The following is a 24,788-nucleotide window of genomic DNA, read 5'->3' as shown; positions in this document are numbered from 1 at the left end:
TTTAAAAAGAAGAAAAGAAGTTTGACCCTTTCTTATAATCAACAAATTTATACCCTGTGGATCTGTGAATATTGTTCTAGGGAATAATGGTATCGATTCTCCTAGAAATTTTGTTCATGCAACAAAGATGGGTGGCTATATTTTGTTAAATTCACTGTGGGAGAGGAAGCTAATGAGAGACAAGTGTGTAGACAGAAGAGAAACACGAAAATGAGAAAGAACCTGAAGACACTTAAGTTCTTCATTACAGTTCAACATAGAAGCCCACACTGATTCCTGTCTTGAGTTGCATTAGAGATGCTTATAAAAGTTACTCTCTATATTTAAAACAATTCATGTTGATTTTGTCACATACAACCAAAAGTATCCTAACAAAAACTTGATGATAAATTATGTTCAGTGCTGTGGATAAACTCAAGGATTATTCCCACGTGCTGACTTGAGTAGACTGAAAGGCCATTCGTTTATATTTTTGGTGAGAAAAAATAAAGGACTTGCTAAACAATAGAATGCTGTAAACAACTCCTATGGAACATTATACATATGTATATGTACATATACACACCCACACAAAGTCATTTTTCATTATTCATGGATTTCATATTTGTAGTTTAGCTTGCTCACTAAAATTTGTTTCTAATACTAAATTTAATACTCATGGCAGTTTCTCACATATTCAGGGAGATGCACAGAGCAGCAAAAAAATTTGGGATGCCCAAAAAGCATGTTCCCAGCTGAGTCAAACAAAGATGGTCTTCCTATTTCATAAGTGTTCATCTCACAGTCTGCATTGTGCCATGTTTTTTACATTTGTGTGCCTTTTGTTGGTAATTCTGCTGTTGAAAGTGTCCTAAGTAAAATGGTAAAGTGCTATGCAGCATTTATTTGTATGTATAAGAAGGCTAAAATGTTCTTAGGACAAAATATATGTTTTAGATAAGTTTCACAAAGATATGAGTTGAAAGTGTTATTGTGCATGAGTTCAAAGTCATTTAATCAAAAATATACATTAAAGGAAATGTCTTTAAACAGAAACACACATAAAACAAGTTTATGTATTGATTAGTTGATAAATGTTGTGACCAGAAGTTTGCAGGAACCTAACCTTTTATTTCCCATAGGAACAATGGTTTGCTAATTCAATATTTGTACATTTTAAAACATAACTACTTTGAATAATGAGAATGAGCTGTGCATATGCTCCATTTCATAGTATAAGTGAACTATTGAATGAAAACCATGTAGATTACCAATTAAATAAGAATCATGAAAATCATAATTGTTTTAAATTATATTTTCAAATTTCCTAAATCAGAGTTTCCCTCTTGAAGATATAGATCACTTTTGAATTAACAAGTTCTACTTTCATGCCAGGGTTCATGTTATTTTCCCTGAAGTTCAAATATTTATCACTTGAATCACAGGAAAAATATTTTAGAGTATCAGAATAACAAGAGTATCAGATATAAATTTAATTTTTAGATCTGTTTTTTGTTTTATCTAATATATTTTAAAAAGATTATCTGTTTTTAAGCAATCACTATTTTTCATCACTGCCAAATCAAAATATCTGTCATTACATCAGTTGTCCCACGATCACATTCTTCCTTTTTCCTCAATGATGTCATTGTCAGTGCTGAGGACTGGTACACTACTGGCTTATAGTTCCTGACTCCTCTCAATTCCAATCACTTTTATCTCTGGTCTACTAGAGATCTCCATTGGCAGAACCACATTCTATATCATAAGAGCTGAAACTTCAAACTCACATATCATATTCCCTAGCCACAATTCTTCTTTGCACTTGATGTCTTCATATTTCTTTGGTCTTGGTCCTTCCCTACATTATCTAAAACATTTTGCCCATCATATCAATCTCTTAACACTGCCCTCAGTTCATGTGCCACTAGTCCATCACCACATCTGCAGTGAATATTCCAATACTTACTTTAGTTCTCAAAAGGCCATTTTCTCTAGTTTCTTATCTGACATATCTTCATGTTCTATTTGTCTCCATTTGGCTTTCTTCCTCTACAATTCCTTTAAGAGCTGGTGTTACCTAAGGTTCAATCTTGGATGCCTTAGCTTCTCACTCTTAGCTTGCTATGTGTGACCATATTTTTTGCATGGGTACAAATACTACTTTTATCCTCATTATTCCCAAACTGAATATATTCACCCAGATTGCTCTCCTGAGCTGTCTGTGCATCTAGAGGCACTACTGCATAGTTACCCTTGGGTATCTTAAGGGTGCTTAAAATACAACCTGTGTAGGTCTTAATTCATCATCCACTTTTCAAAGTCTATCTCCCCAGGCTGTGACCTTCACATGTCCTTTTCATGTCTTCAGACCTTCACAGGTCTCCCCTTTTCGTAGGGGAGACAAACAGATTAGGGAGTTGAAGCACTTCTCCCAAATCCGGTAACATTCTGGTGAAGTCTTCTACCAAGCTAGGTAGGCTCTTGTTATGGGAAAGCCTCTGCACTTTTTTCAGAATGGTTGCTTTTCCCATTTTGTTGGCCAAACACAGGGTTTTTTTGTTTTTGTTTTTGATTTTTGGTCTCTACCAGGTGGGGGTCCTAGAGTTTAAACTCACTATGAGACTATTCCCGGGAGTTTTTAACTCTTAAGCTACCCCACACTTAGCCCTAGGCAATGCACTGAATTATCATTTAATGTTCCTACCCATTACTGGCTCCAGCAGCTTCTACTTCAGATAAGCTGATCTGTATTCCCTGAATTTGCATGTCTTTAGGGCAGTGGTTTTTCCTCTGACTTCAATTCTCTGGGAGAGCTAATGTTGTTAATTTATAGTGTGTTCAGCTTTTCTTTTCTTTTTTTTTTAATTGTGAGGAATATCCTGATGATTTACAAGTAGTTCACCTGTCAAAAGGGAAACCAGAACTTCCTTTGATAAAGAGCTCCATTTGGGGGGGTTAGAGTTACAATGTAATATTTTTGATTCACTCATTACAAATTATAAACACTTCCCCCACTTCGTACTTTTATGTTATCTAATCATACTGTACATAAGTCATATTTCTTAACAAGAAAACTGTCTTTTAACATGCCATTACTAGCTTTTATCAAACCAAAAGCTTATTCATAAATAACTATCAATTTTATAAAATCTGTTAAATATAACATTGGTACGGGAGACTTTGGTTCTTGTCTCACAGAGTCGAGTCGAAGAATGAATCTCAGGCGGACACAGGAGAGTGAGTAAAGAAGTGTACTAAGTAAAGATACAGAGAAAGCTCTCAGAAATGAGAGGGGTCCTGACAGGGTTGCCACTGAGGGCTTGTAGGGTTGGTCTTTTATTGGAAGCCAAACAGGGATCCTAAATACTTCTAACATTATCTATTGACATCAACATTGAGTAAGGACTATTGATAACATCTTAAATGGCTTACTTCTTTGGGGTCTGGTTATTCTTTGTTGCTCACAGATGACTGTCATAAGAAAGACACCCTTCCCGCCCACACCTAGGGCAGGGTAGTCTGGTTTGCTCCCTTATCTCTGGTTTTCTTACACCTCAGAATTTTTTGGATTTTGTGAGCCTGCTTTTGTGGCCCCCTTACCTAGCCCTGCCTGGCCCCATTTTCCCTAACTTGATATGATACACAATTTATTGAAAACTGATATTATTTGTGCTGTAACTTGCTAGAGAAAACTACACAAAGGACTCTGCTTTTCATACTGAATCTAAGGACAGAACTTCAATACTCCAAGGTACTTAGAAGGAGATAACTTAAGGTTAACATCCTAGAGACAAAAGTAATACTTAGGAATTGAATTACCGAGCTTAATTACCAAAAAGACCTCATAATCCTTCTAGAGATGGAATCTGTAGATTTTGTCTTCTGGTCAGGAAAAAAATAATAATAAAGGAAACTCAGTTTATGGTTACTCAGAATCCACATTAAGTATCTGAATGTTGTTTGTGATGAAGAATAAGAACCTTTATTTGGCAAAATGTGTGGGATACCTGAGCTGCTTCAAAAACCCCCTTCTAAGGAGAGAGCAATAGCCACCCCAAGGGAAATCTGGAGGCTCCCAGCCGATTGTCTACTATTGTCCACAGTAGAGAACTATGCTGGATACATTTTGTTTCACCCTGAAGTGCCTATTTCCTTCTATATCACTTTGGGTATTTTAGGAAATGGATAAATACCTGTGCTACGCAGGATGCATAATTTCATAAAATGGTAAGTTTGAAACTCATTTTTAACGGTTGTTGTAAGTTTTTTTTATGGAACCATTGAATACCAAAAATGGCCTTTTATTGCATTAAGAGGCAAATGGTTAATATTATTTCACAAATTTCAAGTGTGAGTTGTGGCATTTGTCTTCAAATAACAAGAAGAAAATGCGTACATATATATAAGCTGAGCTTACCTCTCAGATTGTTGTGAAAAGCATAGGCAATAGATAGAAACAAAAATAGCCTATGTTGCTGTTTTGCATGAGTAAGTTAAAAATATACATAGGACAAATGTAAGCAAGAAGATGTGTGTATTTTGCTCTCTGCTAGCCGTCCCTGTGATTTTGGGCTTGTGTGAAAAATGGCTTTGTCTCTATTTTCATAAGAACTTCTAAGAACCTTATTGTATTAGGAACCAAATTTCAGCAGAAATTTTGAACCTTATCACATGGATCATCTGCTGAATAGCCTTCCCTTTATATGAGAGAATTCTGGGCCCAAGATGAATAGTTTTTTAAAACCACATTAAATTTTTGTTGGGAATTTTTATTGTTTGAATTTTATTTTAAAGAGTCTTCTCATATATTTAATTGCTCTTGATTTTCTTTTAATTGATGTTGGTAGCTTCATTTTTGAGGCCTTAGATTTTAATGGTTGCTCTCAGTTGCTTATTGTTGATTATTAAAAATCATTTTTTAAAGATTTTATTTATTCATGAGAGACACAGGCAGAGGGAGAAGCAGGCGCCATGCAAGGAGCCTGACACAGGACCTAAACCTGGGAATCCAGGATCATGCCCTTAGCCAAAAGGCAGGCGCTCAACCGCTGAGCCACTCAGGCATTCCCAAAATCATTCTTTTATATCACCCATCATCAAGGAAATATAACTCAAAACCACAATGATACACCACCTCACACCTGTCAGAATGGCTAAAGTCAGCAACACAGGAAACAAGAGATGTGGAGGATGCAGAGAAAGAGGAGCCCTCTTACACTGTTGGTGAGAATGTAAACTGGTGTGGCCATCCTGGAAATGGTATGGAGGCTCCTCAAAAGTTAAAAATAGAAGTACCCTACAATTTAGTAATTGCACAACTAGGTATTTACCCAAAGGATATAAAACTACAGATTCAAAGGGGTACATGCACCCTGATGTTTATAGTAGCATTATCAACAATAGCCAACTATAGAAAGATCCCAAGTATCCATTGACTGATGAATAGATAAAGAGGAGGTGGTGTATATATAAGTTGGAATATTACTTAGCCATCAAAAAGAAAGAAACCTTGCCATTTGCAGTGACACGAATAGAACTAGATTGTTTTATGCTAAGTGAACTAAGCAGTCAGAGAAAGACAAATACCATATTATTTCACTCATATGTGGAATTTAGGGGGAAAAAACATGAACATGTGGGAAGGGGAGAAAAAGAGACTTAATGGAGAACAGATTGAGGGTTGATGGAGGGAGGTGGGTGGGGGAATGGGCTAAATGTGTGATGGGTATTAAGGAAGGCACTTTTATGATTAGCACTACTGTTATCTGTAAGTGATGAATCACTAAATTCTATTCCTGAAATGAATATTACACTATATGTCAGCTAACTAGAATTTAAATAAAGATCTTATTTAAAATAACAAATTTTTCCTCCAAATTTATTTTTAAATGTCTTCAATGTGGTACAGATATATTTATAGTATATATTTAAACAGAGGCTAAGGGACACCTGGGTGGCTTAGTGGTTGAGCATCTGCCTTTGGCTCAGGTGTGATCCTGGGATCCTGGGATTGTGTCCTGCACCAGGCTCCCCACAGGGAGCCTGCTTCTCCCTTTGCCTATGTCTCTGCCTGTCTCTGTGTGTCTGTCATGAATAAATAAATGAAATCTTTTTAAAAAATAAAATAAAAAATAAACAAAGACTGAGTTAAAAAGTTACTTAAGTGTGGGGGAAGGGAAGTGACATTTGATTGAAAATTATATACCAATACTGGCCAAATTTATTAATATAATTTACTCATTTAATGTAAGATTGCCTAAAGAGTACTTCTAGAAAATGCAGAAGTAGGAGCAGTGCAGAGCACATAATACAAATATTCCACAGGTTTCATCTTATACTGTTAGTCTCACATTGCCAAAACAGTGCAAGGTTTCTTCATATTTTTGAGGATATGTATTTCTCACAGTCATTATTGCTAAATATTCCTAAGATTTTCCTTACAATTCTTTGTTCACCTACTGATTTTTGGGTAATCCCAAGAATAATTTAAATGGAATCAAAACGAGGTTATCTGGCATCTAACACAGTACATTCTTCAGACACCCACATTAGAGAGCATTCATAACATTGCCTAAGTAAATGGCTGAGATTTATAAAATAGTGTATATTACCACAAAATAAATTGTATACTTCACAAAATCTACTTTCCAGCATATACTGATTTTTATCATAGTCTAGGAAGACTTAATTTGAAAAAAATTTGTCAAGCTCAAAGCTTAAAAAAAGTTTTTAATATATTTTCCTTGGTGAAGATGAAAAGGGCATTGCACCCTACACTAAATTCCAACCAAGAAAAAAAATTTGCAGTTTGACAGATATTCCATTATTTTTATGGAACTATGTGCATCACATTAGAAGAAATTCTTTTTGATTAAAATTATTCAGAAACAGGAACCATTTTAAAGCTACAGCTTCCATGTTTATAGTTTTCTTAATCCTCACCTTATTGAGATTATAAAATTTAAATGGGATTATTAAAACTGAAAATGTCTATGAGGTCTCATTCCTCAGTTTAAAATTCTCTCTGAAAAAAAAAATAAAATAAAAAAAATAAAATAAAATTCTCACTGAACTTCCTTCATCCTGGTCTCCTGAAATAACTCCAATGGATACAATGTCTCTATCACAATATCATATATCTTGAGCTAAAAGAAAAAATAAATTCTCTCTCCACCAACATTTCTCACATTCAGGCCAGAGAACCTGAAGGCCGACATGGACTCTCCCTCCCTCAACCTCTTCATTTAATTGCTTAGCTTCTTTTTTCTAAATCTTATAATATACAATTTCTAGCAGATTATTTTATTTATAAACAATTCCATGTTTTAATGCATTTTTAACATAAATTCTATTATTTCTTTGCTTAAATTATATGATTTACAAAATTCAGTGTCTCCCCTAGCATTTAACATAAAAATAAGTAACATAGTATTCAACTACTTATTTTCTATGATTAAGATGACCAACTTCAAACGTATCTTTTTCAGATATTGGTTTCTATTTATACAAGTAGACCTTAAGAAAATAGTTTAAAACAAAGGTTTTAGGGGATTTTAACATTTTAAATAATTATTAAAATATTTAATTGTATCTAAACAAACTCCAAGTGTGGAGGCCAAGAAAAATTAAGGCCATCCCACCTAAAGTTTAGCATTAGCACAACTACAGCCATCTTAGGCCCCTGTGAATAAGAGCTGAACTTTACGGGAGAAACTGCAGAATGTCCTCGGCAGAAAATCCCATATCAGAAAGACAACAGAGCCCACGCCCATGGTAGAAAGTCCCATATTAGAATGAGAACAGAGCTCAATGACCTTAAGGCCCATATCAAAATGTAAACAGAACTTGAGAAATTCCTCCATCCCTTCTGAAAATCCCCTAGACCTATAAAAAAACCCAGCTGTAACCCACTTCCGGGTCCAAGTCCCTGCTCTGCTGTGTCGGGTATACTTGGACCCAAGCTCCAGCTTGCTAATAAACCCTCCTGCACTTGCATGGTGTCAGCTCCTTGGTGGTTTCTCGGATTCGCAATCTTGGGCACAACTCAAGCAAAGGAACGCTTCTTTTATGGAATATAAATGTTTGTATGAAATTGGAAGAGGATAATGATTCTTTGATTACTGTATCTTTGATAAGTATCTGACTGTCCTCAGCACATTTATTCTTTAAATATTTTACTTTTTCTGATATAAGGCATTACATAGAGATTTGAGGAATAGAAAATAAATTATGATAGCAATAATAACATCTTAAAAATTGGAAGAAATATATATTGTGCTACAGGTACATAACACTATTTTCAAATATGTATACCCACTTCTTTTAGGCAAGTTGATAACTATTGTTCTTGATTAGAAACTGGTTTGTCATCAGTCCATAGAAAAGAATAAATTATGTAATTTAAATTCATAAAACCATTAATCTATGAGTAACTAAATATCAGAACATGAGATCCAACAGGGAACTCTGTTAATAAAAATATCTATAATTTAAAAATCTTCTAGATATTCTACATACACTTTCCTTGTTTAATACAACCAAATTAGGTAATTATATTTGAGTATCCCTTTGCACTTAAGAGAACACTGCAAACAGAAAATTAATTTGTCCAAGGACACACTGAGCTTGTAAGGAGCCAGGCAGGAACATAATCAATTATTCTAAGTCTTGTACTTTCCTTTACCTAAGACATCTTACCCTCTAAAATTTTATAGACAAAATCATTCAACTACATTCATATAAATAATTTTAATACATGTCCTGCATGCTTACTAAATGTTAGAAAGAAAAAAATTTACTCTGTACAGATTAAATACATTTTTGAAAATATTCAAACATTTGCCCATTTCTTAGCTATTTTGTCACCATCTTCCAGACTTCTGAAGACTAGTCTAGGGTTTCTTTTCCAGATAAATAGGCAAAGATAAAAGAAAAAAACAAACACCCCACCTATTTAGGTTAAAGTAACAGTGAGAACCAACACCTCTGTCTCCTCACTTCACCCACCTCATTAAAAAGTTCAGGTTTAAGTAATTTAAGTAACCTCAACTCAAAATTTAGTTAAGTATCAATTGTCTATGCACCTTGCCAGGAATAGTATAGATCAACCAATTTCCAAAAAAGGCTGTTAGAAGGTAAATATTGGAAGGCCTGATATTGGGAAAAGACCTTTGAGAGAAGAGAAGGTTATAGGTAAAACAGAAGGCAAAAGAAGTCAAGGACAACTGTTGACTTTCCATTGCAACTAGTATTTTCGAAATTGAAACATCTGAGGAATTTTGGTAGTAGGTAAGTTTATTAGACTCTACTTTTAGCAAATCTATGAATTAGGGAGTCTTAATCATTTTATGACAGGAGAGTTTTAAATGGGCAGTCTTGTTTTTAGCAAGTCAATTTATAAAAGTTATGTAGAGTCATATAGATATATTTTGAGCATTAGCAGAAAGAAAATGAACTAGGAGTAAAGTTCTTTTAAAACTGCTTAATCTGGCTCTGTAATCTTCTAGTTTGATTGTTTCACAACCCCAATTTTCTCATCTGAAAAATTTAGTCACTTGTGTCACTAAAATGACACAAGTTTATGCATCTACTGAAGACAGTGATTATGTTAATACAAATATGAGGACTGACAATATGATTGGCCACCCCCAATGGCTGGGCCTACATTGTAAATCTAAACCTAAGTCAGTCTGCTCTTCTGGAGAACATCAAGTAAACCTAACACCAATCAACAATCCTCCAGCTCAGCTTTAGCTAACTTACTTTACCCTAGAAAAAAGGACCTCTAGCCTCATTAAAAAAAAAAAAAAAAAAAAAAAAAAAAAAAAAAAATTCCTTGAACTTCTAGCCAATCATGCCCTGTTTCTGCATGCCTCTATAATACTCTATCTTACCCAAATTCCCTCTAAAAGAGCCCACCACTGTTTGTGAAGCACTGCATTTCCCTAATACATGGATTGTTTTCCCTTGAAGAAAGGATATCAGGTCTTTACTAATTTTTTTAGTTTTGTCATTTGGCAGTTTACAGGGATGTTGGTTAAGTGTCTGCCTTTGGCTCAGGTCATGATCTCAGGGTCCTGGGATTGAGCCTCCCTCAGGCTCCACTCTCAGCTGGGAGTCTACTTTGTCCCTTTGTCCCTCTGCCCCTCTTCCCACGTGTTCTCTCTCTCTTGCAAATAAGTAACATTTAAAACAATTATAGAATTAGCTTAAAACAGTATCTTTAAAATGTTCTAATAGACAAGGACACTGTCTTAAAGAGGATTTATATCCTGTGTTCTTGGGGATCACAAAGCTGATTCCTGAGCAATAATACAGCATTGTAAACACCCCCAAAGCTACATGAAAGCTACAGTGTACTAAGTCTTTTCAAAAACATTCCTAAGAAGAATAATGTAAATTATATGCAGCTTTCTCAGATCTCAAGAATAATTATTGGAAACTGTTTTTAATACTTGTAGAATGCCTCTAGATCAGATATCAGAGTAATTTTTTTTCAAATAACTTATAAATCCATGGAGTCAATTTATGCTTGCAATTTTATAAAATGAACTCAATTTGGTTTAAACACTAAACAGGGGTGCCTGGGTGGCTCAGTCAGTTCAGCATCTGACTCTTTATTTTGGCTCACATCATGATCTCAGGGTCTTGGGATCAAGTCCCATGTCAGGCTCTGCACTCAGCAGAGAGTTGCTTGAGTATTCTCTCTCCTTATCCCTCTGTGCCCCAGCCCCCACTTCTGGCCTGTTTTCATTCTCTTTCAAATAAATAGATTAAAAAAAAAAAAAAAAACACTAAACAGTTAACCTGCCTTAAGTATACTATAGTATGCTTACAAGTTATTACAATATATAAGCATTATTCACAAAGAAGAAAACAAAAGGAAAATAAAATTTAAAAAAGGTAGTGATGTGTGGTTAGTGATGAAGCAGTAGAGATAAAGAAGTCAAAATGATAGAGGCTATAACTCAAAAGAAAAAAAATGCAATAATCCCCCAAATATGAGGAAATAAATATAAAAATCATAGCATGATTTTTTTCTCCTTAAGAGTGTACTTTTAAGGTCTAAAATCGTGACCTAAGGTTTCACTTTAAAAAGGCAGAAAAAAATAAATCTGAAATAATGAAATTTTTATTGTAAAACAAGAACTCAAAGCAAAGAAAACAGAATTCAGGGAAGAAATGTTTTGGTAGCAGGAGGAGATGAAATGCATGCTTTTGGGGCTTAAAAAAGAAGAAGAAAATAATAAAATCACATAAATGAAGGCACATATCAGGAACAACACAAAGGAGAGAAGACACCACTAAACACATTAAGAGTCAACTGATTAGAACTCAAAAATAGAAAAATTACATAAAGTTAAAAGTTATAGAGAAAAAATAGTATATTATGGAAGACAAATTAATATTTATAATTCAGTATCAACCCCAAAATAATGAAACAAAGGTAATTCTATATGAGAAAGTGTATTTATACAATTACTGATATTTGATATCATTCTTTTCATGATTTAAGGTAGCAAACATTTTCTTCAAATATTTATCTGAGCCTATTTTTAAGTAACTTTAAATGAGAGTTCAGATAAAAGAAATACCTATACACACATTTATAGGTATGCATTTATATGTTTATATGTACACATGAGAAAATTTTATGTGTTTTTACAAACTTTGTGTGTTTTCTTTCACAAGAAAGACTGTGGGAGAAGAAAATTGATGTAGGGAAAAGGAAATAGATTTTGACACTATTCATAGATTCAATTCAATAAAATGGAGGATTAAGTGTAAAAACTTATAATGGCTATCCACCATAACAGAAATGCAATACACATTGAAGTGGTCTATGTAATGAAATATACAAAAACAAAACAGTACAAAACAAGAAAGCATAAATAAAATATGACAGAACTAAGAACAAACATACCTTTTATATCAGTACCAAAATACACAAAACTCCCCAATTGTCTTAGGTTTCCTTAGGCAGGGACAGAAATACAGTTGATTTATTAGAAGACAGTGTCTCAGATAAGAGGAATGAAGGAAGCAGGAGAGTGGTAAGGATAAAAACTAACCAAATATGTGGTTGCAACAAAGAATAATTTCAGCTGGATTCCACAGGGAAATTCCACAGGGAAATTTCTCAAACATAAGCAACAATTAAATTAGTTCCCCTTTGAGGCAAAGGGGCAAGCCTTTAATACCCTATGTCAGTCATTGGCTGAGGTCGGCCTCCGCATGGGGAAGTAGGGATGGGAGGCTTGATGAGTGAATTGGCTTTAGTTGAGTACAATTCTCTAGAGAAGGAGGCAGCTAGGAAGTGTTATTAGCCCACAGTCAAGGCACAAGGAGGATGGGTGTGCCTGCTAGTAAAGGGTATCTAAGTAGAGTATCAATAACCTCCACCACAGGCTATCCTTTGTACTACCCAGACTTGTTTGCTTCTTATGTTAAATATATTCCTTTTAAGCACAGGTTTTAACTGCTTGGTCATAATTTCTAGGGAAATCTACAAGAACAGGTTAGTCAACGAAACTATAGGACCAACAGCTGCATCTAGTTCTAAGGCTATCACTGATAATGATCATCTCCAATCTCTACCATCCATGCTACATGGTGGTCACAAAACCTGGTAACATAAGGATTTTGTTTCTCCTTTATGGATTGAATCACCTTATTTATATCTTTGGTATGTTAAAAGAGCAAATCTTTTCTTTTAATGAAAATCAGAGAAGCAACACAGTACATGTACAGGGATTGATGAAAATTTTACATTGTTAACAAGTGAAAACTCACAGAGCATAACATATAATACTCAACATACCACATATTATAAATAAATTATTTATATTTGCCATGATTCCATACTTTATGGTCATGCCTATAGAATTCTCCTACCCTTTGCCTGGGAGGTCTGCTAGTTTGGGTCATGAAAAGCAGCAGACTATGCCACCCCAAAATATGCTGCTTTGGTATAAAGATTATTTTGAGCTGTTTTTTTAAGAAACTGGAAATACAGGAGAAGCTCTGAAAACAGAATAGAAGTTACCTATTTGTGAGGGAAATCTACATTTATAAAGGAAATTGACATTAAACGGAGGCCTATACCCAAAGAAGAACAATTACTAGAGATAACTTTTTAATTTTTGTTTATCAAATACTTCCTCTACTCTATCATGAGTTGTCTTCCTCTCTTTGAAGGCTAGAGCTCCATCCGTTTTCTTAGCTTAGGATGGTATTTAAGTCTCAATTATCTGGCTGCCTTCTGAATATTATATCTTTGTGGGGCTCCTGTAGGTATGCATGTAATTTTTTTCTCCCCATTATTCTGTGGGGAGGTATATTCAACCAAGAACCTGAAAGAGTGCGGGAAAATTACTTGTCCTTCTCTACAATGACTTGGCTGATGGGTTGAGCTGAGTCTCACCCCAAAAGGTTCTGAGTTTCTGATTTCAATGCCCTTACCTGGATATAGTTGCTGTATTTGTCCACTTACGATTACAACTGAACATGGGAATATTCAAGTGGATAATGTGAATTCCAAATATATTCCTCTGCCTTACTGCTTCATGATGATCAAGTTCAATTAGCCCTGTCAGAATAGCGCTTTCCTTTCCTGCCCACTGGTCTAATATAAGGACTCTAAAATGACTTTAGTTATGTTTCTTGGTGGAGGCAGTCCCCAGAACCATAGAATTACAGAACCTAAAATTCTGGAATACCAAGCAAAAATTGTGAGGTACATGACAGGGCCATTTCTGCTTTCATCCCTGTTTTTCAGAACTAATATGTTCTACTACTTGAGATAATACCATGTAATTGTCATGGGCTTAACGCAGTTACCAAATAGTGAAAGAAAGTGCACCATCCAGACAGGATGTTATCTCCAAGTTGGCATCTCAGCTACATTTTTAGAAAGGTGTTCCATTACCCTGTAAGTCTGGCAGGTTATGGGTAGGTATGATAAGTGACAGAACCAGCACATGGTATAAACAGTATGTAGTAGAACTAGGATACTATGTTTATGGTGCACTGCCATGACTCTTTTGCTTAAAAGCTAATCCTTTGGTCAGAGGCAATGTTATGCTAGATCCCCTCATGGTAGATTAGATATCCCCTGAGTCCTTAGAGAGTAAAACTGGCTGAAGAATTGGAGAGAAGAAAGAAAAATCTATATCTGAAATATAAGACAATTCCAGCCAGTATGAATTGATGCTCTCTCTAGAATTGAAGAATATGAGGTAATCAACTTCCCACTTAGTGTCTAGTAGATCTCCCTGAGGAATTGTGGTATACTGGGGGTTCAGCATTGGCATATTTAGCTGATAGGTCAGACATTCAGCAGCAGAAATAGCTAGATCAGCTTGAGTGGGAGGAAGAGATAAGGGTGAGAGGGACCCCATCATGTTGGCATAGCCTCTCTGCTACTGTGTTTATTTCATTCATGAGCCCAAGATTGGGCCAGGATGGCTGAGTCACAGGAGAGCTGGCATTATAGGTGAAGACATCCTATTTGGTTATTTAGTACCTCTTTGGATGTCCTTTGATTGGCATCCACAGGTTTGTCCCAATTCCCACAGTACCGTTACACATGCCTCTTCCTCAAATATTCTTATATTTGATCTTCCAATCTTGCTCATCCCAGGACTCTGACCTACTAATTAAGACATTCCCAGTACTTATATGTCTATGTAAATTCTTACATTGTGTCCCCTCTATCTGCACACAAATGAGAATACTGGAAGCACTATCCAAAACTGTACCCAGGGAGGATTTTACCTGGAGTGTATTTCATGTGCCCTCCAAAAAGTCCCTATAGTAGCAGTGGTGTCATAGTGCAATTTTCTTCTTGACCTACATGACAAGTCATTCAATTTGTGCACCAACTTGAGATTTTTCTCCCCAAGAAACTAGTCATAAGAAACTCCCATGAGACCATAGATTAATTATGCCAAGGGAGAGGTATGGATGCATTGATGTAATAGAGCTATGTGTCATGAGGGACTTGGCTGTGTATTCACTCAGCAAACCTTGGACGTTCTTGAACCTGATCACAGAGGTACTACTTCCATTTTACTCTGAGATGATGCTGAGCCTGTTTGATTTGGGGGATCTAATAGTACTTGCTCATAATTAGATATTCTGGCCACATAGTTATTTATTTAATGTCTGATGGTCAGACACTCTGTTTCTACTAGGATCTAACATAATGCTAAAAAAACTACTGGGTTGCAGATGGCATGATCTTGCCCCAAACACAAATGATCTGCACTAGAACTTTCAATATTAGAACTCAAAATGGTAACTTTACCATAGATACCTTTTGTATCATGGAGTCTGCTGGGTCAAATGGTCAAAGAGGAACGTTTCCTAAACTACAACTTGGAACTGCTGAGACACTTTCTTGCTCTGGGACCCAATCAAAGTTAGCTTTATCAGAGTTCCCAGTTTTAGAATATGCTTCTTCCAAAATCCAAGGAGGCCTACAAACCATTGTACCTGTTTTTTCTTAGTACTAGAAGTTACAAAGTTGTGGTAACTTGGCCATTATTTTGAAGAGGTGTCAACCTACCACAGATCATAGTTTCTTAAACCTTTATCAATGTAGGCCTAGTCTAACTTCAGAATTTTTATGTTCTATTATTCTACTTTTCCTCTTTTTTCCACATTGAACTTCAACTGGTTAGTTCTGTCTAATTTCAGCATAATCAGCATTGCTTTAAGCAACTGACATCTGGCTAACCTTCCTAGATCCTTCATAGGATCTCAATATACCTTGTACTTTCCTTCACAGCACTTGTCACTTTCAAATTTACAGTTCTTTCTGTGGCTAATGTTTCTCTGATCCATCACATCATTAGTTCCTTTTTGCTTCCTAATTGTTCAAAATACACTCTGGATAATGACTGGGGAAGAAACTCTACATGGAGTCTGGGGAGAGGGAGACTAAGTAAGAATGATTCTTACCATCTTTGTGTTTCCATAGTCACATATTCTAATGAATATCTTTTGTCATAATGAAAGTCCTGGATTCCAGACTGGTTTACCCTGTGCAAGTTTGCCTAAGACAACACAATTTTTAAAAAATAAAAAAAGAAATATAAAAAATATAATTAAAAAATCCTGATATGTTATAAACTATGGTAAAGTAAAATAAATAAATAAAACCCTAAAAGCAAAATGCTGGCAAATTATTTGACAGGTAGGCTCTTCATATCTGAGAGAATGGAAATTAGACGTCCTTTCAGCCTCACCTTGGATGTAGGGGCCTAAAAATGAAACTAGTCATTGGCGTTATATTGCCATCATGTGGTCTTAAGAGAGGAATCATTTTTTTTATTTTTTTTATTTTTTTTTATTTTTTTTGAGAGGAATCATTTTTAAATACAGATATCTAATATAGAAAAGTATGTGGTATTTATTGAAAAGATGACATTAGATTTGGACATAGAAACATAGTTCTTTGATTAGAGATATCACCTCTGAAAATATAATTAATCCATTTTACCCAAAACTTGCTCTGTTCTATGACTTTTAGTATGAGAAAAACTGTTTAGTTTTTGTTCCCCAGACAGAAGAAAAAAATAACAATATATTTTAAAAACTAAAATAAGCTATGATGCATGAGAATTAAATAGTAAGTAAAGCAAAATGGAAAAAGATATAAATTATACTAAAAGAGAAAAAGTAACATTTATATTAGAAGCAGTTTTCCCATGAAGCTAATGAAGAGCAAGCTTAGGGACTGAATTCTCAAATCCCTCTTCTTAGTTTTGCATTGGTAATTTAAAGTTTTCTTTTAAAGACAACCTCCTACATTCAATAAGATTTAGGCTCCATAAAATCTGGATCTGTCCTTTTCTTGTGTCATTGGATTCCTATTTATATGGTAAAGTCAACACATGAGACTCTGCTTTAGATGCTAGGATCCAAGATAAACACAATCTTGCACTCCAAGAAATCCCATCATCAACAAATCTTCCCAATGGTCACAATTTAGGCAATTAATATAAGGTAATATATATCACTCTTTAAAAACTCAGAATTTAGATGAAAATAAAAAATGATTTTAGATTATAATGCATGAGGGATTAGGAAATATTATCTTTTATAAACTTCCTATAATGTCTATAAACTTTCTAAACTTTGTAGAAATGATAAGAAATGATGACCTGAGTCACAAAGCCCACCCAGAGCAGAGAATGCCTAACTTCCTTCAGCAGGTCAGAAAACCCATATATAGAGATAACTTTATTATAGCTGAATATTTGAAAAGACTTGAACTTAAAATCATTTTAATATGCTAAAAGATAAATGTTCTGCCCTCTTGAAATTATGTCTTACCTGACAAGTGTACTAAATGTTGGAATTATAATTTAAGTTTTCCCCATTCCACAACCTTCTATAAGCATCTATCCTTTTAATGGCTGAGTACATTTTTGTACTATGAGGAGTTTAATGCTTGTCCAAACTACTGAAGATATGTGGGTGCAGGTCATGGGGATTTTATTCATTAATTATTATTTTTAAATTCTTGCTCTCAGGCCTCAATTCTCAACTCCACTATCCTATTGCTTTTTGTGACTTCTGAACTCTTTCTATAGCATGTTACTTCCAAAGATGTTTGAATTTAATTTCTCCTTTATTTACCAAGGGACCACCAACATAATCTTGTATAAAATGGACTTTTACTAATGGTTTGGGGCAAAAGGGCAAGAGGGTATAATACAGTACAGAATTTAAAACATCTTAATAACGTGTATCAGCTTTCTCAAAACCACTTTGGTAGTCTCAACACAGTTAATTTCTCAATGGCCATCTTTTTCAATGAACCCAGTCTATTACCACATTGGTGGGGTATATTCGCTATAATGAACCTTTGCCAAATCCTTTATCCAGAGTCTTTGCTTTCCCTAAAACTTTTTCTACTTGTCAACTGATAGCTACCAAAAGTTCTTTTTCTTTATTAAGTGATAAAATTTACTTTAGTTCAAATTCCTTTTTCTAGATTATATGAAAATACTCAGCCTCACCCTCATCAGGAAATCTCTGAAATATCTTCAAGAAATCTCAGGATTTTGCAAAGCTAAGTTTGAAAATTAAAAATTCAAAGATTTTCTTCATTGTGGAACAAAAATGCCTTTTTCATGCATTGCAGTTCTGTCCTTTTAAGACAACTTACATCTCACCATCTGTATCACTGTGTTCATTCCTATTAAATCAATGTATACTTATTAAATTATTGTGAAAACTTAAACATAATTTGAGTTAAAGTGCAAATACTGTGTTTGTTGTATGTACTATATTCAAATCTACTCATACTCATATCATTGAGACTCAATGAGTTTTTGTTGATTTATTCATACCATGTTTTAATAATTTCTAATTTGGCTTCATTTTATGAATGAAGCCAAAACTTTCTCCTCTATAGTTTTAGTTAACTTCCAAGGTAGGTTAGAGAACCTCAATTTTATTTTCAAGACATTTGTGTATACTTGCCTATAATCAATTACATCACTTCCTTACAGGTGCAATAAGACTTTTAGAGGTTCCTCAATCAGTGTTTCTAGGTCTTTTAGGAATTTTTGGAAAATTTTCAACTACCATATTTTCAAACATGGCTTGTGTATCATTCTCTGCTCTCCTTCTAAGAGTCTAAACAGACTTTAGATCTTTTCACCATAATTCACATATTTCTTATATTCTTTTCATCGTTTTTCCCCTCTTTGTTCTTCAAAGTAGATACTTTCTACTGAGCTGTGTTTCAGTTGAAAGACTGAATGAATCCTTTGTTCCAATGGGTCTAATCTGCTATTAAACCCAAATATTGACTCCTTAATTTAGTTCTTGCAATTTTTAGTCACAGGTTCCAGAAATCTATAGAAATATTCAAACTTTTCCACTATTTTTGAATATATTAATATTAATCATAGTCACTTTTTATTTTATTGTTTTATTTATTTATTTTAAAAATCAGTTATTTTGAACTCTCTGTTTGAAAATCTAATATCTGTTGGATTTGTTTCTATAGCTAAATATTTTTTCTATTGGTTTTGGTCATTTTATCCTGGATTTTAGTATGATTGATCATTTTATTAGACACTAGGCATTGTGAAATCTGTGTTTCCTACAGTTCTGTTTCCCCTAAGGGTAATCCCTGCTGGTTTTCTTTTTCTTTTTCTTTTCTTTTCTTTTTTTTAAGATTTTATTTATTTATTCATGTGAGACACAGAGAGAGAGAAGCAAAGACACAGACAGAGGAGAAGCAGGCTCCACGCAAGAAGTCTGATGTGGAACTCGATCCCAGGACTCCAGGATCACACCCTGGACCGAAAGCAGGTGCTAAACCACTGAGCCACCCAGGGATCCCCTCTGCTGGTTTTCAAAGTCAGACATAATGAGTGCTCATCTTTCTGGTGCAGGATCTGAGAGTTGGGATGCCTGGTGTGGTGAACAAATCTCTTGCTCCTTAGGAAAAAGCTCTGGTTTTTAAAAATTTGTTTGAGATCCTTCTTGATTGTGGGTTACTGCACCAGGGATATGGTTTTTGGTTAGAGCATGTCTCCGCCCCTCCTATTCATCTTAGTATAGTCCTTCTATCTTTTGTTGCAGAGAAGGTTTTCATCTAGTTCTCAGTTCTTTTGGAAGGGAACTGTTCTGTATGTAGATGTATATTTGTTGTGTACACAGGAGGAGGTGAGTTCAGCACCTTCCTATGCCATCATCTTGAACCCTCCATAGATGTTAGACATTGTAGATTAAGAAATATAGGAAGATGTTATTTTCCTTCTAAGAGGGTTACTCTTTCTTCTGACAGGCAGCAAGGAAGCAAATCACCATCATCTTGCTGAATGTTCTTTTGGGTATTTTTACAGGCTATTCTATTTTAGGCTTTTGGGGATCCCCAAGACAAGGTTACGATGTTTGTCTTCTTGACAGGACTTGAACTCCAACCTCTTTCTCTCTTCACTGAATGGCTGCTAAAATGTTGGCTCAGCTCTTTAACCTCTGGCTGTTGTCTTCTGGTGGGATTACTACAGTTATACCCTGGGCTTGCAGGTTTAGAGTTGTAGTTAGGAGGAGGTTGCAAACAAATTCAGAACCTCATTTCCCAAGTAGTTTCCTCCTCTTTGGGATTCTGTGCCTCAATTCTCAATTTCTTTGGATGCTTCAAACTACAGTATTTGTCTCCATAGAAAAAAGGTAAGATTGTTATCACTTGCTATAATTCTACACCAAATAGGGTTTGGGCATCCCAATGAAGTTTTTGCAGATTAGCTCTAAAAAGGTGAAAATTCAAGTGTAAACAAGTTCAGGTGATAACTAATAATTGCATTTCATACTAATATAAAATGAAACACTCTTCAGAAGAAGATAATAGTCTAAAGACTTAACACATGTTATCCAAAATCTGCAGCATGCAATTAAATATTACAAAATATTCAAAGAAATGAGAAAGTGCTACCCATAGTCAAGGTGAAAAGCAGTCATCAGAAATTCTGCGGTGCCCCAAATGTTGGATTTAGCTGAAGAAGCTTTAAAGTAGCTATTACAAATATAATCAACTAATGAAATGAAAGTGTGTTCAAGGAATTAAAAGGAAATATGATATCAATGAGTGAATAGAGAACCAATGCAGAGAAATGGAAACTATAAAAAATTATAAATTCTAAAACTGAAAAGTGTATCCAACTTCTTCTCAGAAACCAGGCAAGCAAGAAAAGAATGTATTGAAATATTTAGTGTTAAGAAAAAAAAAAAATCCTACAAATTTAGAGTTCTGTACCCTGCAAAATTATTCATCAAAAGTGAAGGAAAATTAAAGACATTTTCAGACAAATAAAAATTTGAGGATATTTGGGGCACCTGGGTGGCATAATTAAATGAGCATCCAACTCTTGTTTTTGACTCAGGTTATGATCTCATGGGTTGTGGGATCCAGCTCCATACTCAGGGGGGAGTCTGCTTGAAGATTCTTTCTCTTTCCTTTTCCCCCTCCTCCTACTCTCTCTCTCTCAAATAAATAAATAAATTATATTTATTTATTTAGAGTCAAAATAAGTGATGCAAAATTATAGAATCGCAAAAAAGAAATAAATGAATCTATTATCATGGTTGGCAGTTTCCATGCCTTTCTATCAGGAAGGGACAGATCCAGCAGGCAGAAAATCAATAAGGACATGGTTGAATTTAACATCACCATTAATTAACTGGATATAATTGACATCTATAGATCACTTCATCCAGTAATACTAGAATGCACATTCTTCTTAAGCTCACCTGGAGCATTCACCAAAATAGCCTGCATTTTGAGCCATAAAACACATCTTATCAAATTTAAAAGAATAGAGATCATAGAATGTCTGCTCTCATACCACATGGAATTAAATTAGTAATCAACATGATAACTGGAAAAAAATCAAAATATTGGAGAATTAACAACAAATTTTTATTTTTTTATTTAAAAATTCTTTTTATTTTTTATTTTACTTGCAGTATAGTTAACAGGTATACAATATAATGATTGAACAATTATATACATTACTCAGTGCTTATCATACTATACTATTAAAGTATACTAAAGAGTACTAAAAAGTATACTATTAATCAACTATTACACCCATCCCCCCAACTCCTCTCTAGCAACCACCATCTTGGTCTATTTTTGTGTCAGTGCCATACTGTTTTGATTACTATAGCTTTGCAGTATATTTTGAAATCTGGTATTATGATAGCTACAGCTTTGTTCTTCTTTTTTTCAAGATTGCTTTGGCAATCCAAGGTCTTTTGTTGTTCCATACAAATTTTAGATTATTTGTTCTAGTTCTGTGAAAAATGTTCTTGGTATTTTGATAGGAATAACACTAAGTCTATAGATTGGTTTGGGTAGTATGAACCTTTTAATAATATTGGTTCTTCTAGTCCATAAGTTTGGAATATTTTTCATTTGTTCGTGTGATCGTCAATTTCTTTCATCAATATTTAATAGTTTTCAGAGTACAGGCCTTTTACTTCATTTTTTTTTTTCTTTTAAAGGTGTTTTTTTTTAATGTATTATTATTATTTTTGTTTTGGTCACACGTCTTGATATTTATCCAAAGAAGCTAGAAACTATGTTCACATAAAAACATACACATGGATATTTGTAGCAGATTTAATCATAATTGTGAAAACTTGGAAGTAATCAAGATGTCCTTCTGTTCATGAATGGATAAACTGTGGTATATCCAAACAGTGAATTATTATTCAATACTACAAAGGAATTAGTTGTCAAGTCTTAAAAAGACATGGAGGAAACCTAAAAATATATTACTAAATAAAAGAAGCCCACCTGAGAATGCTACATACTGTGTGATTTCAACTATATGACATTCTAAAAAGGCAAAATTATAGAGACAGTAAAAAGATCAGTTGTTAAGGTTTAGGGAGAAGGGAGCAATGAATAGTTGAAGTACAGAGGAATCTGTTCTGTATAACACTATAATGGTAGAAACACGTTATACATTTTTCCAAACCAACAGAATATATAACTCACCAAACTTACTCTTACATTTCATTAAGGAGAAAAGGGTCACATGGCCACTATTATCTGAAAGCTATTGCTTGGAAATAAAGATTTTAGCAGATCATTTTGCCAATTTCTCTAAAAATCGAAGTTATTCAGTTTCATATCTTTTCTTTGGCCACTACCTACAGATGTTTTTCTTTTGGAAAATTGCCATTTTATCTCGGTTTGCAAACTTAGTGCTATAACGTGGTTCAAGTGTCTGTTCTGCTAGTCATTTCCTTTTCTTCATACCAAATTTTGGTTATTTTTGCCTTCTTTCTCTTATTCCTTGAATAATTTTCCTAGTAGTTTACCTATTTTAATTGTTTTTTTTAAAGAATTGATGTTAAAAAGTAATATATTTTTCATGCTTTATAATTCAACACAAAAGTTTATTAGAGGCTAATGGTGAATTTGCTGCCTCCACCTGTAACTTCAATTTATTAATTGTAATTTTAATTATAAATCTATTGTTAGCAATTGTTAAGATAGCAATGGTTAATATTTATGTTAAGTTTTAAGTAAATTTTGAATATTATTAAATAATATTAAATTATGTATGTTATTCAGAGTAAACTGATAGTTATTGGGAATGAAGTAAATTTTTAGATTTCTATACATGTTGTTTCTCCTCCAACTCCTTTTAATTTTTATTTCTTCTCAGCATTGCTATTAATTTTTATAGAAGTTAAGAAATCAAAGGAGAAGATAAAAAGATCATAATCAAGCTATTGGGTTTGATATTACCCAAAGGATAATAGTAGGAATACTACAGACAGAAATTAATAATGTATATTAATAATATACATCGGTTTTGACCTGTGAGGATACTACTAAAACTAGAGGTTGTATCTCAATGTTCACTCATCTTTAGAAAGAAAATTTATGAGTTTAACCCCCAACTCCATGTCCAAATACATGTTATATCACTTACTTTCAGTGGATGGAGTTTTAACACAAATAATGTCAAAATTGACCAGTTTCACAATTGAGTATTTTATCATGTATCATAAGCCTTACAAAATAAATATGAGTGTTCAAGAGCAGCATTAATTAAATAAAAAGTCTCTGTGTGTATGTGTGTGTGTGAGAGACAGAGAGAGACAAAGACAGAGACAGAGAGACAAAGAAAAATTTATGTTAAGTGTGTAATAATACATGGCCTTGTTTTTTTTTCCTTTTCTGATAACAGAGATTGTGTTGATAATAAAAGAAAGGTGGTAGGTAGGTAGGTATGTAGATAGATAGGTAAACTCAGGTGTTCTGAAAAGTTGAAACTATTAAATGACATGCAGTCTTAAGTCTAATGTATGATACAAAGTCATCAATACCTGTAGGCACAAATATTATCAAATCTTCATTTAGAACAGACGAAACCTTATATCCCCCTTCTTCAGGCCCAGGACACCTAAAAAGGAATATACAGTTAAAAGTATTAGGTTATCCATGGAGATATCTAAAATGTTTCTTTCATTTCTCTCTTCCACAACAGAGGCTTTAGGCTTTACCTTAGGAGTGGAGTGAATGCCTCCCAAGGTTATCCTGAATAGTACTTTTAAAAATCTAACACTTGAATTGAACATAATAGGTTTAACACCTTAGACACTCCAGGGGGCAGAAATCTTTGCCTTTCTAAGTAAGAGCTATCTTCTGTCAGCCCACAGAAACGTTATAGAAAATAGAAAGTGTCAATAGAAATGTCATCTAAAACCAGAGCTTGTAAGCTGCAAACTATTCTGTAAATTGTTTTTGACACCTGGCTATCACCTGTTATACATTGGTGCTATCTACAAATGTCCCCTATTTATAATAAATGTTCTAAGCAGTCCACATTATCCTTGCAGGTACTTCATATTTTACATTCAATTTGTAATACTATTCTCAGATGGTCTACACTAAATTGAGCCAGATAATAACTGATCACCTGGAATAAATGCTATTGGGAGTTTCCTCAGATGGTTCTAATTTTCTTATGTTACAAGTTCAAAATTTTTATGAGACTCCTAAGATGGGTCCCATGATAAAATAAGTTTGGAAAATGATCTATTAGCTAGCTCTCTCTTTAAAATAAAATAATAAAGTCTCTGAATAGTAAAAGAAGTAGAAAAAAAATATTTGATGATGTTATTCCAAACATTTAACCAAAAATTCCCTCTTATGTTACACACTTCAAATTAAACATGTTAACATCTTGCACCACTGATTTTTAGTAGACACATTTTGGGAAATAACTTAATGTTGCTGTGCAAATTTGTATTACACA

The 24,788-nt window shown here is 34.1% G+C and overlaps 1 protein-coding gene across 8 annotated transcripts in view; it reads right to left on the bottom strand.

Annotated features, from left to right (window-relative positions):
- The window catches only part of LOC140623698 (peptidyl-prolyl cis-trans isomerase NIMA-interacting 4-like), a 139,380-nt gene that overhangs the window by 23,287 nt on the left and 91,305 nt on the right, over nt 1-24,788 (bottom strand). The window contains exon 4 of one of the 8 annotated variants that reach the window (XR_012023255.1): nt 21,995-23,933. The exons of the other annotated variants lie outside the window; for them this stretch is intronic. The gene's annotated coding sequence lies outside the window, so the exon portion shown is untranslated. Of the gene's footprint in view, nt 1-21,994; nt 23,934-24,788 lie in introns of those variants that run through there. 8 annotated transcript variants of the gene reach the window in all.

This window comes from Canis lupus, chromosome 33 (genome assembly GCF_048164855.1).
Source record: "Canis lupus baileyi chromosome 33, mCanLup2.hap1, whole genome shotgun sequence".
Lineage (NCBI taxonomy): Eukaryota > Metazoa > Chordata > Mammalia > Carnivora > Canidae > Canis > Canis lupus.
This window is presented reverse-complemented; position numbering and strand designations above follow the sequence as displayed.